The sequence below is a fragment of the Schistocerca gregaria genome, chromosome 4 (genome assembly GCF_023897955.1).
Source record: "Schistocerca gregaria isolate iqSchGreg1 chromosome 4, iqSchGreg1.2, whole genome shotgun sequence".
Lineage (NCBI taxonomy): Eukaryota > Metazoa > Arthropoda > Insecta > Orthoptera > Acrididae > Schistocerca > Schistocerca gregaria.
In genome coordinates, this window is record NC_064923.1 from 761240429 (window position 1) to 761257102 (window position 16674).

Genomic DNA, 16674 nt, shown 5'->3' on the forward strand with positions numbered 1-16674 from the left:
CCGTTTTTCTGAAGTTGTAATCATTTCGCTGTCTGTGCTTGTACATCACATATACTAATTTCCGTCCAGTTTGTACAATTCCTTCGTGGTGTGTCATGTGTATGTTTGTGTGTGTGGGGAGGGTGGGACCGGGGAGGGGTTGGGGTTGGGGGGGTTTATAGAGTTCATTGGGAAAAAAAATGACCGTGTGGCACTGTAGACCGGGAGGCCCCATCCGGGGAAGTTCGGCCGCCGAGTGCGAGTCTTATTTCAGTCGACGCGTCTTATACCACTCGACGCCACACTGGGCGAATCGCGTGCCGGTGATGAGGATGAAATGATGGTGAGGACAACACAACACCCAGTCCACGAGCGGAGAAAATCTCCAACCCCACCGGGAATCGCTTCATGGGGGCAAGCACGTTACCACCTACCTAAGCAGGCGGACATAGAGTTTACTTATATTCATCATGAGACACGAGAGTTCCGCTCTTGGTGTGCAGAAGACATCCTTTCATACATAAAAAGAAAGCGCTCCGCCTTCAGGCCACGAGTGGCCTAAGGGGACCATCCGACCGCCGTGTCATCCTCAGTGGAGGATGCGGATAGGAGGGGCGTGGTGTTTGCACCCAGGTCTCCCGGTCGTTATGATGGTATTATTGACTGAAGCCGCTACTAATCGGTCGAGTAGCTCCTCAATTGGCATCACGAGGCTGAGTGCACCCCGAAAAATGGCAACAGCGCATGGCGGCCCGGATGATCACCCATCCAAGTGCCGACCACGACCGACAGCACTTAACTTCGGTGATCTCACGGGAACCGGTGTATCCACTGCGGCAAGGCCGTTGCCACATCCTTTAATACATAACAATCTTAATTACGTGCTTGTATTTTCTTGGGTGGGTGGAAGGAGGGGAAAGAGGAATGGTGGTATATGACGTGCTTTTCTGTTGTTCTCTGCCGGCCGCGGTGGTCTCGCGGTTCTAGGCGCGCAGTCCGGAACCGTGCGACTGCTACGGTCGCAGGTTCGAATCCTGCCTCGGGCATGGATGTGTGTGATGTCCTTAGGTTAGTTAGGTTTAAGTAGTTCTAAGTTCTAGGGGACTGATGACCACAGCTGTTAAGTCCCATAGTGCTCAGAGCCATTTGAATCATTTGTTGTTCTCTAGTGTGCTGAATGTATTTTACATACTGTATGTATGTGCGTGTTTGTAGGGGGGGGGGGTGAGGAAAGGGAGAGAGGGAGAAGATGTGGGCTCACTTGTGCACGTTTCAAGTGATTCTCCTGGAGCAAACATGTGTAACGTACTCCGCGAACTCTTACTGACATAGCACACCGAAATATTCTCGGTTACCCCATGAGTGTGTGCCGGCATTATGTGGGCCGCCTGTGTCGCTCCGTGCAGGAACAGAAGTGATGGCAGCACTTGTGATGTGACAAACTCTCCGGTAAGCGACAGGGGGTGCCATTCAGTGTAGGGGGCGTGGCTCGGCGTCCTGAAGAAGCTGTCAGCGCAGCGCCGGAGCGGCATCACAGGCGAGAGGAGACAGGAGGCCGTGCGCTGACGTCATCTTTGGCCGTCCACAACAGCCGCCGTCTTGGTCATCTGCTCATCTGACCATATCACAGAAGCGAAGTACTTATCTGTTCAGTCACATGTTGATAAGATTTCAAAGTGAGGCAAAGATGGCAATGAAATTCTTAGAAATGTAAAATTGTGCACTTCTCGAAACGAAAAACATAGAATCCTCTGACGGCAGTATCAATGACTCCCACTTGCGACCGCGCAACTCATACAAACACTTGGGCTAAGAACTTGTTGGGATATGAAATAGAAGGATCACGTAGTCTCAGTCGCAGGTAAAACAGTTCGCAGAGAGCCGTTCACTGGTAGAATACTAGGGAAATGCAATCAGTTTACAAAGCAGATTGCATACAAAACAGTCGTGGGTAATGCACTCGTGCGACTCATCTTTGAATGTTGCTGAAGTACGTCGGATCCGAACCAAGTACAGGGAAACAGGGGATATTGACCGAATATGAAGAGCGGCAGTGCGAATGATCGCAAATATGTTTGGCCCATGGGAGAGTGTCACGTAGATGCTGAAAGAACTGAACTGGCAGAAGGTTCAAAACAGACGCAAACTATTCCGTGAATGCCTAATTTTTATAGAACTAACATTCAGTTGCAGGCACAACGAAAAAAAAAAACATGCCAAATTTAAACAGACGCAAAATCTCCAAGACTCGCAATCTTCTACAGAAGCTCGAAATTTTGCGCTGACTTCAGTGCGAGACGCTTATAATAGTTTTCACGACGAAACTTTGTCTCGAAACCTTGCAGAAAATTCAAAGAGATTCTGGTTGTACGTGAAGTATGCTAGCAGCAAGACACAATCAATGCCTTCTCAGTGCGATAGCAGTGAAGATACTGTCGAAGACAGTACTGCCAAAGCGGAGTTACTGAACAGAGCCTTCCGAAAATCCTTCACCAAAGAAGACGAAGTAAATACCACAGAATCTGAATCAAGAACATCTGTCAAAATGAGTAGTGAATCAGCTTAAATCACTTAATAAAGGATGGTCTTCCGGTCCAGACTGCATACCAATTAAGTTCCTTTCAGACTATGCTGATGCAATAGCTCCATACTTAATCATGTACAACCGCTCGCTCGACGAAAGATCCGTAGCCAAAGACTATAATGTTGCACAGGTCATATCAACATACAACAAAAGGTAGTAGGAGTAATCCACTAAATTACAGGACCATATCATTAACGTCGATATCCTGCAGAATTTTGGAATATATATTGTGTTTTGTGTTGGAACACTATGAATTATCTCGAAGAGAACGGTCTATTGACATACAGTCAAAACGGATTTAGAAAACATAATTCTTGTGAAACATAACTATCTCTTTTCTCACATGAAATGTTGACTGCTATTGACAAGAAATTTCAAATTGGTTCCATATTTCCAGATTTTCAAAAGGCTTATGACACTGTACCACACAAGCAGAGTTTGTGTGCTTATGGAATATCTTCTCAATTACCTGACTGGATTCGTGCTTTCCTGTCAGAGAGGTTACAGTTCATAGTAAGTGACGGAAAGTCATCGAGTAAAACAGAATTTATTTCCGGTGTTCCCCAAGGTAGTGTTATAGGCCTTCTTCTGTTCCTTATCTATATAAACGATTTGGGAGACAATCTGAGCAGCTGTTTTAGGTTGTTTGCAGATGACGCTGTCGTTTATCGACTAGTAGATTCATCACAAGATCAAAACAAATTGCAAAACGATTTAGAAAATATATATGTATGAAGCAAGAATTGGGTATTGACACTAAATAATAAGAAGTGTCAGGTCATCGAATTGAGTGCTAAAAGGAATCCGTTAAACTTCGGTTCCTCGATAAACCAGTCAAATCTAAAGGCCGTGTGTTTAACTAAATACCTAGGAATTCATTTACGAACAACTTAAATTGGAAGGAAAATGTTGTGGGGCTTACTAACCAAAGACTGCATTTTAATGGCAGAACACTTAGAAAATGTAACAGATTTACTAAAGAGACGGCCTACACTACACTTGGCCGTCCTCTTTTATTCTCACCCGATAGGATTGACCGAGTACATCGAGGAAGTTCAAGGAAGGGCAGCACGTTTTGTATTATCGTGAAATAGGGGAGTGTCACTGAAATGATACATGATCTGAAGTGAACATCATTAAAACAACGGCGTTTTTCGTTGCGTCGGAATCTTTTCACGAAATTTCAATCACTAACATTCTCCTCCGAATGCGAAAATGACGCCCATCTACATAGGGAGAAAAGATCATTACAAATAAATGAGGGAAATCAGAGCGCCTATGGAAAGATACGTGTTCATTGTTTCCGTGCGCTGTTCGAGATTGAAGTAATAGAGAATTATTGTGAAGATGGTTCGATGAACCCTCTGCCAGGTATTTAAATATGATTTGCAGAGTATCCATATAGAGGTAGATGTAGATGTCGATGAAGTGATGTGCCGCTCCCACAGGAATCGCGTAGACAAGAATAGACTAATTGCAGAGCGCAGAGAGGCGTACAAACAGTGATTCCTGTCGCACTCCATTCGTGAACAGAACGGGAAAAAGTCCTAATAACGGCTACAATGGGCCGTGCGCTCTACCACGCACTTCACAGTTGTTTGCAGAGCGCGTCTGTAGATGTTGGAGCAAGTATATGAGGCAGACAGAAGCACAACACATCCTTTTCAATACCAAGACGCGATGGGCATTTTAGTCTCACTTTTGTATCGGCTTAATTTCAAATTAATTCATATCCACTAGTGTAAAGAAAACGACAACAGACGAAACTTGCCAATTATTAACTAGTTAACGAGAGGAGCTGGGAAAATTTAGTTGTTGGGCTGTAAAATAAAATACGATGGCTCTCGTTATCTTCACTGGCGATGATAAATTCAGCTTGCCTTTCCCGTGCGCATTAGTGACTGAAATAATGAAATAAAATTGTCCGTGGTGCTATTAACCAATAAGCCTTCAGCAGACATTATCCAGGTACGCACTACGTGAAATGGTGACCCGCGACTACTACGTTTCAATTTTCACTAATAAAGTTTATTGCCTTTAAAATATTCATACAAACTCAAAGACTGGTAACACCAACCATTTCAGCAAGAGCGACTAGAGCTGCCAATACAGTGGCAGGCAAGTTAGCTACATAAAATGTAACAAGCTTAAAACTGCTGGAAAACATTAACTATGTTCAATCCCAATTATGAACCCTCCGTCGCTCGCGCAGGTGCCGCTCGTCGTCCACTGACTTTCCCGCACAATTCTGCCCGACACGGCAGGTTTCAGATCGCGCCATTTACAGTACCTTTCTGTTAACTCTCCAGCAGTTATCTCCAGTCATTGTTGGCTTTCAGTTACGAAAGATACATTGTTCATGAAACGTTATTATAGTCTGGAGGACACCAGTCATCCGCGAGAGCTCTGCTGCCACAATCTGAAACAAAGTAAGTCCGTATTACTTTATTGCTTTCCTAGGTTCAATCGATTTTTCATGTGCGTACATTTGGACTTATTGAAACTGACTGCAGTTATCTTCCGTGTTACCTAAAAAAAATGGTTCAAATGGCTCTGAGCACTATGGGACTTAACATCTATGGTCATCAGTCCCCTAGAACGTAGAACTACTTAAACCTAACTAACCTAAGGACATCACACACATCCATGCCCGAGGCAGGATTCGAACCTGCGACCGTAGCAGTCACGCGGTTCCCGACTGAGTGCCTTAACCGTGTTACCTAATATTCTCTTTATTTTTAGATTGTGGAAAAAAAATGTCATGAAAGCGTTTTGGAACAGAACAAGAAGTGCCAGAGAATGATGAATATGAATCACAGGAAGAAGTAACTCAAGAGGATGCATTTCTTTTAGGAAAAGATAGAATAACTAAACGGAGGAAAAATAAATATCCTATCAGTGTTAAAGGCAGATCTTGTAATATTATTACGCATTTACCTGGGCTAAAAAATCAACCTCGTATAAAAAAGACAGAAATAAAAATTCTGAATTTGTTCTTTGGATGAAAACATAATAAACATTATCGCAACACGCACTAATGTACCCATCAGTGAAGTTCATGGTAATTTTTCTAAGGAAAGGGATGCGATACAGATCAGAGCTTTCATTGGTTTGTTATATCTGTGTGGATCTTTGAGATTTTCTAGGAAGAGTATATCGAAATTGTGGAATAAGTCAAAGGGAAACGGACTTGAATCATGTTATTTATGCATAAGTGAATACCGATTCAGGTTTTTGTTGACATGTCTTAGGTTTGATAATATCCGTCATAGAGGTGTTAGCAGGGAGACTGACAAGTTGTCTCCTATCAGAGAGGTACTTGAACCTTTCACGAATAACTGCGAAAAACATTTTTCACCTACTGAATATCTTACTGTTGAAGAACAGCTTTTGGCATTTAGAGGAAACTGCCCATTCCATTCAGGCAACGTATCCCTGGCAAACCAACAAAGTATGGGTTAAAAGTGTTTGCTTTTGTTGATGTAAAAACAGCTTACACTTTTAATTTAGAACCGTAAGTCGGTAAGCAACCAGAGGGATCATATAGTGCCAGTAATTCAGCTGAAGATATTGTTCTTCGAACGGTCAAACTGTTTCAAACGTTAGAATATATTATACTGTGTTCGAATATTAAATGTATTATATTTAGATTTAATAAAAAAATCATAAAACCAGGCATAAAGACCGTTCAAAGTGTGCAAATAGACTGCATGCTTTGTGCATGACACCTGTCATTCGCGCGAGTGACCATGTCACGAATTTTCGCGCGAGTAACGGAGGGTTACACGAGAATAAACAATAGACTTCCTCGCATCTAGTTAGACTCAAACCAACACACGACGCTAATTCTAAGTGCCGACTTGTGCTAAAAATCATCAGAATCCCTCGCTGCGTAAAACTGACACAGAGTCCAACTTTAGTGAGTCTGAAAGCCAGATCACACGAGAATCACAAGTCCAGACTGAGACGCCCACTAAACCCGCTGGCCAGAACAGGTAACAGGATTGTGGAAAGGGCCAAGGGTTGAGGTCAGTTTCTGTTTCTAATTGTCATTTATTGTAATTTAGCAACTGTTTCACGGCTGAAGGCCTCCAACAAGAAATCTTAACAAGATAAAAAATCCAATTAAGATAGTACTAAAATAATTTAAAGAAACAACATACGCAAGGTGTAGTACCAATGGGTGAGGGCCACAATCAAACTTCTGAATTTCAAAATATATTACCATAATCTCTAAAGACAGAAGGCCGCAGTGTTTAAGCTTGAAAGATAAATTTAAGAATTAATTTTGCAAAATTTTAAGAAACAAACAATATCAATAAGCCTAAAATTTAAAATAGCTGACAACAGATAACTAAACACCGGTGGCACTCAGAAGCCTCCAGGGAGGTCGGTTTGCCCTCGTTCACTTAGGTGAGACAGGTGGTGAACCCAACCACACTTAATCCGTCAGAACCGAACTAGGGGGCAGCCACGGACCGACCGACAACAACAACTTGCTTCCCGTAAATCAGAACATGAGAACCCCAAACTGCAATGTTGCAACGAAATAAACCACAATGGAGTACATATTAGCTGTCAAAAATACACACCACGTTGGACGGCGACAACAGGTGAAGACAGGACGCTGCCCGAAACTACGTTAGTGGCCAGGGCAGGTAACCGGAACACTAACGGCCACTAGGCAGCAAATCCCGCTGCTACACTTGAATGTGAAACACGGTAATAGTTAACTCGCTCAAAAGAACACTGCCTGAGTTTACGTCAGTCCCTGGTCCGCACCAACCGGCCGACTTCTCTCAGAATGCCGACAACATCTAAAATCGGCGTCAGTGTAAATAACGCCAAGTACACACACAACCTGACAAACACTTGCACAAAGACCTGAATAATACCCAACAGTAAGTAAGCACACGCGAAGACAAATCGGGAGTCAATATATATAGGGTGAGTCAGCTAATGTTACTGCTGGATATATTTCGTAAACCACATCAAATACTGACGAACCGATTCCACAGACGGAACGTGAGGAGAGGGGCTAGTGTAATTGTTTGTTAGCACATCTGAACATATAAACAAATACGTAATCAGTGCCGTTTGTTGCATTGTAAAATGTTAATTACATCCGGAGATATTGTAACCTTAAGTTGACGCTTGAAACCTCCGACGTTCAGTTGCGTGTTGTAACAAACACGGGCCACGGTCGGCGAGCAGCATCTGCAGGGACATGTTTACGATAACGACCGTGTTTACGAGTGTGGCTACAGTGCACTGTTGTGGTTTGGTCTAGCTGTCGCAGTATCCGCATGTAGCGCATGTAGCTATTGTTATTCTGCATTCGTCTCCGCACGCAGAGCAACTGTAGTACACCGTGTTACCAGACGTCTGTGATAGTGTACTGTTGTAGGAACTGTGACCATGGTGTATTCGAACTCTGAAAACGCGGAGATGATATTCATCTATGGCGAGTGTCGACGAAATGCAGCTGAAGCCTGCAGGGTGTAAGCAGAACTGTACCCGGACTGAGAGCATCCAAAGTGCCGCACATTGCAAAATATCTACCGCCAACTGTATGCAACAGGTATGGTCGTAGCACGCAAACGGGTCCGTAACAGGCCCGTCACAGGAGAAGCGGGTGCAGTTGGTGTGTTAGCTGCTGTTGCCATGAACCCACACACATGAGTACACGGGACATTGCGAGAGCCGGTGGACTGAGTCAAAGTAGTGTCATGCGCATACTGCATCGTCACCGCTTTCATCCGTTTCATGTGTCGCAACATCAGCAATCACATGGTGATGACTTTAATCATCGAGTGCAATTCTGTCAATGGGCATTAACAGAGAATGCGTTGCAGTTCTACATGTTTACCGAGGAAGAGGGTTTCACAAACCACGGGGCAGTGAATCTACGGACAGGCATTACTGGTCCGTGGACAATCCTCGCTGGCTCAGACAGGTAGTGCGACAGCGACCGTGGACTGTAAATGTATGGTGCGGAATCATTGGCGAACACCTCATTGGTCCTCACTTCATTGCATGGGCCCAAACAGCTGCAACATACATCCCGTTTATACAGAATGATCTGCCAACGTTGCTCGAAAATGTCCCACTGGAAACGCGTCGGCGTATGTGGTATCAGCATGATGGTGCACATGCACATTCCCCAATTAACACTAGGCTGACCCTTGACAGGATGTTCGACGGGCGTTTCATAGGACGTGGAGGACGCATAAATTGGCCAGCCCGTTCTCCTGATCTTACACCTCTGGACTTCTTTCTGTGGGGTACGTTAAAGGAGAATGTGTACCGTGATGTGCCTACAACCCCAGAGGATATGAAACAATGTATTGTGGCAGCCTGTGGCGACATTACACCAGATGTACTGCGGCGTGTACGACATTCATTACGCCAGAGATTGCAATTGTGTGCAGCAAATGATGGCCACCACATTGAACATCTATTGGCCTGACATGTCGGGACACACTATATTCCTCTCCGTAATTGAAAACGGAAACCACGTGTGTACGTGTACCTCACCCCTCATGGTAATGTACATGTACGTCAGTGAAAAAGACCAATAAAAAGGTGTTAGCATGTGGACGTAATGTGCTATTCCAGTTTCTTCTGTACCTAAGGTCCATCACCGTTCCCTTTGGATCCCTACGTAATTCGGTGCTCTCCGATACACACGACCGAACAGCGGAGGATTGGTACTCAAGCGTCAACTTTAGGTTACAATATCTCCGGATGTAATTAACATTTTACAATGCAACAAACGGCACTGATTACGTATTTGTTTATATGTTCAGATGTGCTAACAAAACTAACGGGGTTCCATTTAAAAAAAACGTAGCTTTGTGTTAAAATCATCCATGCATTTTTGTATGGTCTGTATTAAACAATTACACTAGCCCCTCTCCTCACGTTCGGTCTGTGGAATCGGTTCGTCAGTATTTGATGTGGTTTACGAAATATATCCAGCGGTAATGTTAGGTGACTCACCCTATATATATATATATATATATATATATATATATAGGTGGGGTGAGCCATGTCGACGCAGACCTCACTGCTGCTCCAACGCGACTGCTCCAGTGCCGCATTGCAACTCCCCGACTGGCAGGTCCGGACTGCTCTCCAGACGCGTTCCAACTGACTGGCAGACCCGAACTGGCAACCCGAACGCGACGTGAACTCACTGTCTGAACTGCCTAACGACAGACAACGGCCAGAAAGTAATAGCAGCCGAGCAAAGATACTACGAGAGGGGATTATCTATACACGCTGCTAACGGCGCTCACGGTCAGGCAAAGCAGCAGCTCAGTGGCTCTTCCTAAAGTGTGCGCAGCTGAATCACTGGCCAGCCTGACCCAGATGTTGCTTCAACTAGCTCTCACACAACACTCTCTGACCATCTCGACTCCTGCCCCAAATCGGATCGTACCAAACTATCCACACATAATGATGGCTGTCGCCCTTATATGGCTTCGGTCTACTCACTCAGCAAAATTCCCGTTTACGTGACTTATTGAGATTCGCAATTTCACCAGCCTCAAATATTTTGATAGAGAGTACTTATGAATAATTTGTCAGCGTCATTGCCTGCTCTTTTCGTTGTATTACTCAGAATTTACATATATTTAATGGTTTCTTAGTTATGGATGAAACTAGATAATAATATAAATAAACGAAAGAAACATACAATAAAAGTTACAAATCTTAAAATCTGATGAGTAAATTTCGTGTTTCGACCTCTACCAATGCAATACTGCCTTTCTATATGGGTACTTGTTTTAAGGTAGATACTGTATCAGTTTTCAGTTAACTCCAATTAAAATGTATCTCACAGTTGAATTAATTTATGCCATAAATCGTGTGTATGTACCAGTCGAAGCGGCTTGCCGAGAGTTACAAGCTGACTGGCCGATCTTCATTGTACATTAATCAGAAAAGAAATTATTATACTTTTGCTGACACGCACACGCATACGCACACACACATACACACGCACACACACACACACACACATACACACACGAGCCCAGCATGCACCGTGACCAGCCTCTACAAGGTCTGAGTGGCGTTCAAACGGCGCTCGCAACCAAACACACTCTTCACACACAAACACAGCCCTTCGTGTCACACGCTGATGCACCTATTTCTGTCAGCAAAATCTTACGGCACTGAAAAATACATTTCATACAATTTTAATCAAAAGGTATTAAGTAAATCGAAGAATACAGCTAAACGTAATAGCAAAGCGTCTTTCGCTAGTATATTATCTTACACACTATATTTGTATAACGTATCTTTCACGTGATTTATTAAGTTGTTTTCAGCAAAGTCAAATGTTTAGCAATTAAAATCGCCCTAACTCAAATTATACTGAACTTACGAGAAAACTGACAGGACTTTGCAGATGGGGCATGTAATTTCCCATTAAAATAATGGGTTACTTCTTCTGCACAATTTCGCTATATTATTATCAGTGCCTACCTAACGTCAGGTAATTTCTGAAAGACCTGACCGAGGTTGTTTAAGGGCCATGTTGCCTCTGGTGTATGAACTCACCATGAGCTGGAGTTGGTTCACGCTGACAGGCGAATCAGCTTCCCATCCCAATGTGAATTCAAAACTATCTGTTTGCATGTGTGCTCTCAGAACGTGAGAAAATTTCGCTGTTAAAGTCGCCGTTTCGACCGACTTTATTTGATGGCAACGCGGACTTCGCCAATTTCTCGAGCGCATACCTGAAAACTGGTATTATTTTCAGTTGGGGATGCTGGTCGAGTGTTTGAATTTTCACAAGTTCGCCACAGTGGGAGCTTCTATCTACTTTAGGCTAGTGGTCAGTCGGTTATTCAGATAATCGATCGCGGTATTGAGAAACAGCTACAATCGCTTAATAGTGGAAAGGCGTCAGGACCAGACGAGATACTTATAAGATTCTATAAAGGTGGTGCGAAAGAACTTGCTCCCCTTCGACCAGTAATTTATCGTAGATCCCCTGAGCAACGAAAGGTACCTAACGACTGGAAAAAAGCGCAGGTCATTCCCTTTTATAACAAAGGCCGTAACGCAGATCCACACAATTATAGATCTACACCGTTGACGTCAATCTGTTGCAGAATTATGGAACATGTTTTTTCCTGATGAATTATGACATTTCTGGTTCAAATGGTTCAAATCGCTCTGAGCACTATGGGACTTACATCTGAGGCCATCAGTCCCCTAGAATTGGGGACCACTTAAACGTAACTAACCGTGGTCTAGAGATAGCGTCTTTGATTCATAATCAAAACGTCTTCGCTCCCGGGTTCGATTCCCGCCACTGCCTAAATTTTGATAAATAATCAGAATTGGCGACCGAAGACTTCCGGCATAAGAAGTTAACCTCGTTCTGCCAAAGGCGGACCGAGGAGCGAATAGAGGATCAGGGCACTCTCTTGTCCTAGGGGTGGGAAACTGCCCCCAAAGACGGAAGAATCAGCAATGATCTACATCTACATGACTACTCTGCAATTCACATTTAAGTGCTTGGCAGAGGGTTCATCGAACCACAATCATACTATCTCTCTACTATTCCATTCCCGAACAGCGAGCGGGAAAAACGAACACCTAAACCTTTCTGTTCGAGCTCTGATTTCTCTTATTTTATTTTGATGATCATTCCTACCTATGTAGGTTGGGCTCAACAAAATATTTTCGCATTCGGAAGAGAAAGTTGGTGACTGAAATTTCGTAAAAAGGTCTCGCCGCGACGAAAAACGTCTATGCTGTAATGACTTTCATCCCAACTCGTGTATCATATCTGCCACACTCTCTCCCCTATAACGTGATAATACAAAACGAGCTGCCCTTTTTTGCACCCTTTCGATGTCCTCCGTCAATCCCACCTGGTAAGCATCCCACACCGCGCAGCAATATTCTAACAGAGGACGAACGAGTGTAGTGTAAGCTGTCTCTTTAGTGGACTTGTTGCATCTTCTAAGTGTCCTGCCAATGAAACGCAACCTTTGGCTCGCCTTCCCGACAATATTATCTATGTGGTCCTTCCAACTGAAGTTGTTCGTAATTTTAACACCCAGGTACTTAGTTGAATTGACAGCCTTGAGAATTGTACTATTTATCGAGTAATCGAATTCCAACGGATTTCTTTTGGAACTCATGTGGATCATCTCACACTTTTCGTTATTTAGCGTCAACTGCCACCTGACACACCATACAGCAATCTTTTCTAAATCGCTTTGCAGCTGATACTGGTCTTCGGATGACCTTACTAGACGGTAAATTACAGCATCATCTGCGAACAGTCTAAGAGAATTGCTCAGATTGTCACCCAGGTCATTTATATAGATCAGGAACAGTAGAGGTCCCAGGACGCTTCCCTGGGGAACACCTGATATCACTTCAGTTTTACTCGATGATTTGCCATCTATTACTACGAACTGCGACCTTCCTGACAGGAAATCACGAATCTAGTCGCACAACTGAGACGATACCCCATAGCTCCGCAGCTTGATTAGAAGTCACTTGTGAGGAACGGTGTCAAACGCTTTCCGGAAATCTAGAAACACGGAATCAACTTGAGATCCCCTGTCGATAGCGGCCATTACTTCGTGCGAATAAAGAGCTAGCTGCGTTGCACAAGAACGATGTTTTCTGAAGCCATGCTGATTACGTGTCAATAGATCGTTCCCTTCGAGGTAATTCATAATGTTTGAATACAGTATATGCTCCAAAATCCTACTGCAAACCGACGTCAATGATATAGGTCTGTAGTTAAATGGATTACTCCTACTACCCTTCTTAAACACTGGTGCGACCTGCGCAATTTTCCAATCTGTAGGTACAGATCTATCGGTGAGCGAGCGGTTGTATATGAGTGCTAAGTAGGGAGCTATAGTATCAGCGTAATCTGAAAGGAACCTAATCGGTATCCAATCTGGACCTGAAGACTTGCCCGTATCAAGCGATTTGAGTTGCTTCGCAACCCCTAAGGTATCTACTTCTAAGAAACTCATGCTAGCAGATGTTCGTGTTTCAAATTCTGGAATATTCCATTCGTCTTCCCTGGTGAAGGAATTTCGGAAAACTGCGTTCAATAACTCCGCTTTAGCGGCACAGTCGTCGATAACAGTACCAGCTGCACCTCGCAGCGAAGGTATTGACTGCGTCTTGCCGCTTGTGTACTTTACATACGACCAGAATTTCTTCGGATTTTCTACCAAATTTCGAGACAAAGTTTCGTTGTGGAACCTATTAAAGGCATCTCGCATCGAAGTACGTGCCAAATTTCGCGCGTCTGTAAATTTTAGCCCATCTTCAGGATTTCGCGTTCTTCTGAACTTCGCATGCTTTTTCCGTTGCCTCTGCAACAGCGTTCGGACCTTTTTTGTGTACCACGGGGGATCCGTTCCATCTCTTACCAATTTATGAGGTATGAATATCTCAATTGCTGTTGCTACTATATCTTTGAATTTGAGCCACATCTCATCTACATTCGCATAGTCAGTTCGGAAGGAATGGAAATTGTCTTTTAGGAAAGCTTCTAGTGGCACTTTATCCGCTTTTTTAAATAAAATTATTTTTCGTTTGTTTCTGATGGATTTGGAAGAAATGGTATTGAGCCTAGCTACAATGACCTTGTGATCACTAATCCCTGTATCAGTCATGATGCTCTCTATCAGCTCTGGATTGTTTGTGGCCAAGAGGTCAAGTGTGTTTTCGCAACCATTTACAATTCGCGTGGGTTCGTGGACTAACTGCTCGAAATAATTTTCGGAGAATGCATTTAGGACAATCTCGGAAGACGTTTTCCGCCTACCACCGGTTTTGAACAAGTATTTTTGCCAACATACCGAGGGTAGGTTGAAGTCCCCACCAACTATAACCGTATGAGTGGGGTATTTATTTGTTACGAGACTCAAACTTTCTCTGAACTGTTCCGCAACTGTATCATCGGAGTCTGGGGGTCGGTAGAAGGAGCCAATTATTAACTTAATTCGGCTGTTAAGTATAACCTCCACCCACACCAATACGCAAGGAGTATCTACTTCGACTTCACTACAAGATAAACCACTACTGACAGACACAAACACTCCACCACCAATTCTGCTAATCTATCTTTCCTGAACACCGTCTGAGACTTCGTAAAAATTTCTGCAGAACTTATTTCAGGCTTTAGCCAGCTTTCTGTACCTATAACGATATCAGCTTCTGTGCTTTCTATTAGCGCTTGAAGCTCAGGGACTTTTCCAGCGCAACTACAACAGTTTACAACTAAAATTCCGACTGTTCCTTGATCCAAGCACGTCCTGTAATTGCCAAGCACCCTTTGATATTGCAGCCCATCCCGCACTTTCCCGAGGCCTTCTAACCTAAAAAACCGCCCAGTCCACGCCACACAGCCTCCGCTACCCGTGTAGCCGCCAGCTGAGTGTAGTGAACTCCTGATCAACGACATGAGAATGCAGAAGGCAATGGAAACCACTGCATTAAAGACACGTAACGTGTATCCACAGGACATGTGGCCTGTAGTTGAAAAAGTGTCATGATGATCTCTCCATTGGCAAAAGATTCCAGAATAGTCCCCCATTCGGATCTCCGGGAGGGGACTGCCAAGGGGGAGGTTGCCATGAGAAAAAGATTGAATAATCAACGAAAGGATAACGTTCTACGAGTCGGAGCGTGGAATGTCAGAAGCTTGAACGTGGTAGGGAAACTAGAAAATCTGAAAAGGGAAATGCAAAGGCTCAATCTAGATATAGTAGGGGTCAGTGAAGTGAAGTGGAAGGAAGACAAGAATTTCTGGTCAGATGAGTGTTGGGTAATATCAACAGCAGCAGAAAATGGTATAACAGGTGTAGGATTCGTTATGAATAGGAAGGCAGGGCAGAGGGTGTGTTACTGTGAACAGTTCAGTGACCGGGTTGTTCTAATCAAAATCCACAGCAGACCAACACCGACAACGATGGTTCAGGTATACATGCCGACGTCGCAAGCTGAAGATGAACAGATAGAGAAAGTGTATGAGGATATTGAAAGGGTAATGCAGTATGTAAAGGGGGACAAAAATCTAATAGTCATGGGCGACTGGAATGCAGTTGTAGGGGAAGCAGTAGAAGAGAAGGTTACAGGAGAATATGGGCTTGGGACAAGGAATGAAAGAGGAGAAAGACTAATTGAGTTCTGTAACAAGTTTCAGCTAGTAATAGCGAATACCCTGTTCAAGAATCACAAGAGGAGGAGGTATACTTGGAAAAGGCCGGGAGATACGGGAAGATTTCAATCAGATTACATCATGGTCAGACAGAGATTCCGAAATCAGATACTGGATTGTAAAGCGTGCCCAGGAGCAGATATAGACTCAGATCACAATATAGTAGTGATGAAGAGTAAGCTGAAGTTCAAGACATTAGTCAGGAAGAATCAATACGCAAAGAAGTGGGATACGGAAGTTCTAAGGAATGACGAGATACGTTTGAAGTTCTCTAAATTTATAGATACAACAATAAGGAATAGCGCAGTAGGCAGTACAGTTGAAGAGGAATGGACGTCTCTAAAAAGGGCTATCACAGAAGTTGGGAAGGAAAACATAGGTACAAAGAAGGTAGCTGCGAAGAAAGCATGGGTAACAGAAGAAATATTTCAGCTGATTGATGAAAGGAGGAAGTACAAATATGTTCCGGGAAAATCAGGAATACAGAAATACAAATCGCTGAGGAAGTGCAGGGAAGCTAAGATGAAATGGCTGCAGGAAAAATGTGAAGACATTGAAAAAGATATGATTGTCGGAAGGACAGACTCAGCATACAGGAAAGTCAAAACAACCTCTGGTGACATTAAAAGCAACGGTGGTAACATTAAGAGTACAACGGGAATTCCACTGTTAAATGCAGAGGAGAGAGCAGATAGGTGGAAAGAATACATTGAAAGCCTCTATGAGGGTGAAGATTTCTCTGATGTGATAGAAGAAGAAACAGGAGTCGATTTAGAAGAGATAGGGGATCCAGTATTCGAAACGGAATTTAAAAGAGCTTTGGAGGACTTACGGTCAAATAAGGCAGAAGGGATAGATAACATTCCATCAGAATTTCTAAAATCATTAG

General features: G+C 43.6%; 1 pseudogene; it reads right to left on the minus strand.

The window, feature by feature from the left end:
• Positions 1–711: 711 nt before the first annotated feature.
• Positions 712–829, minus strand: LOC126268380 (5S ribosomal RNA; annotated as a pseudogene).
• Between the last annotated feature and the right edge of the window lie 15845 nt (positions 830–16674).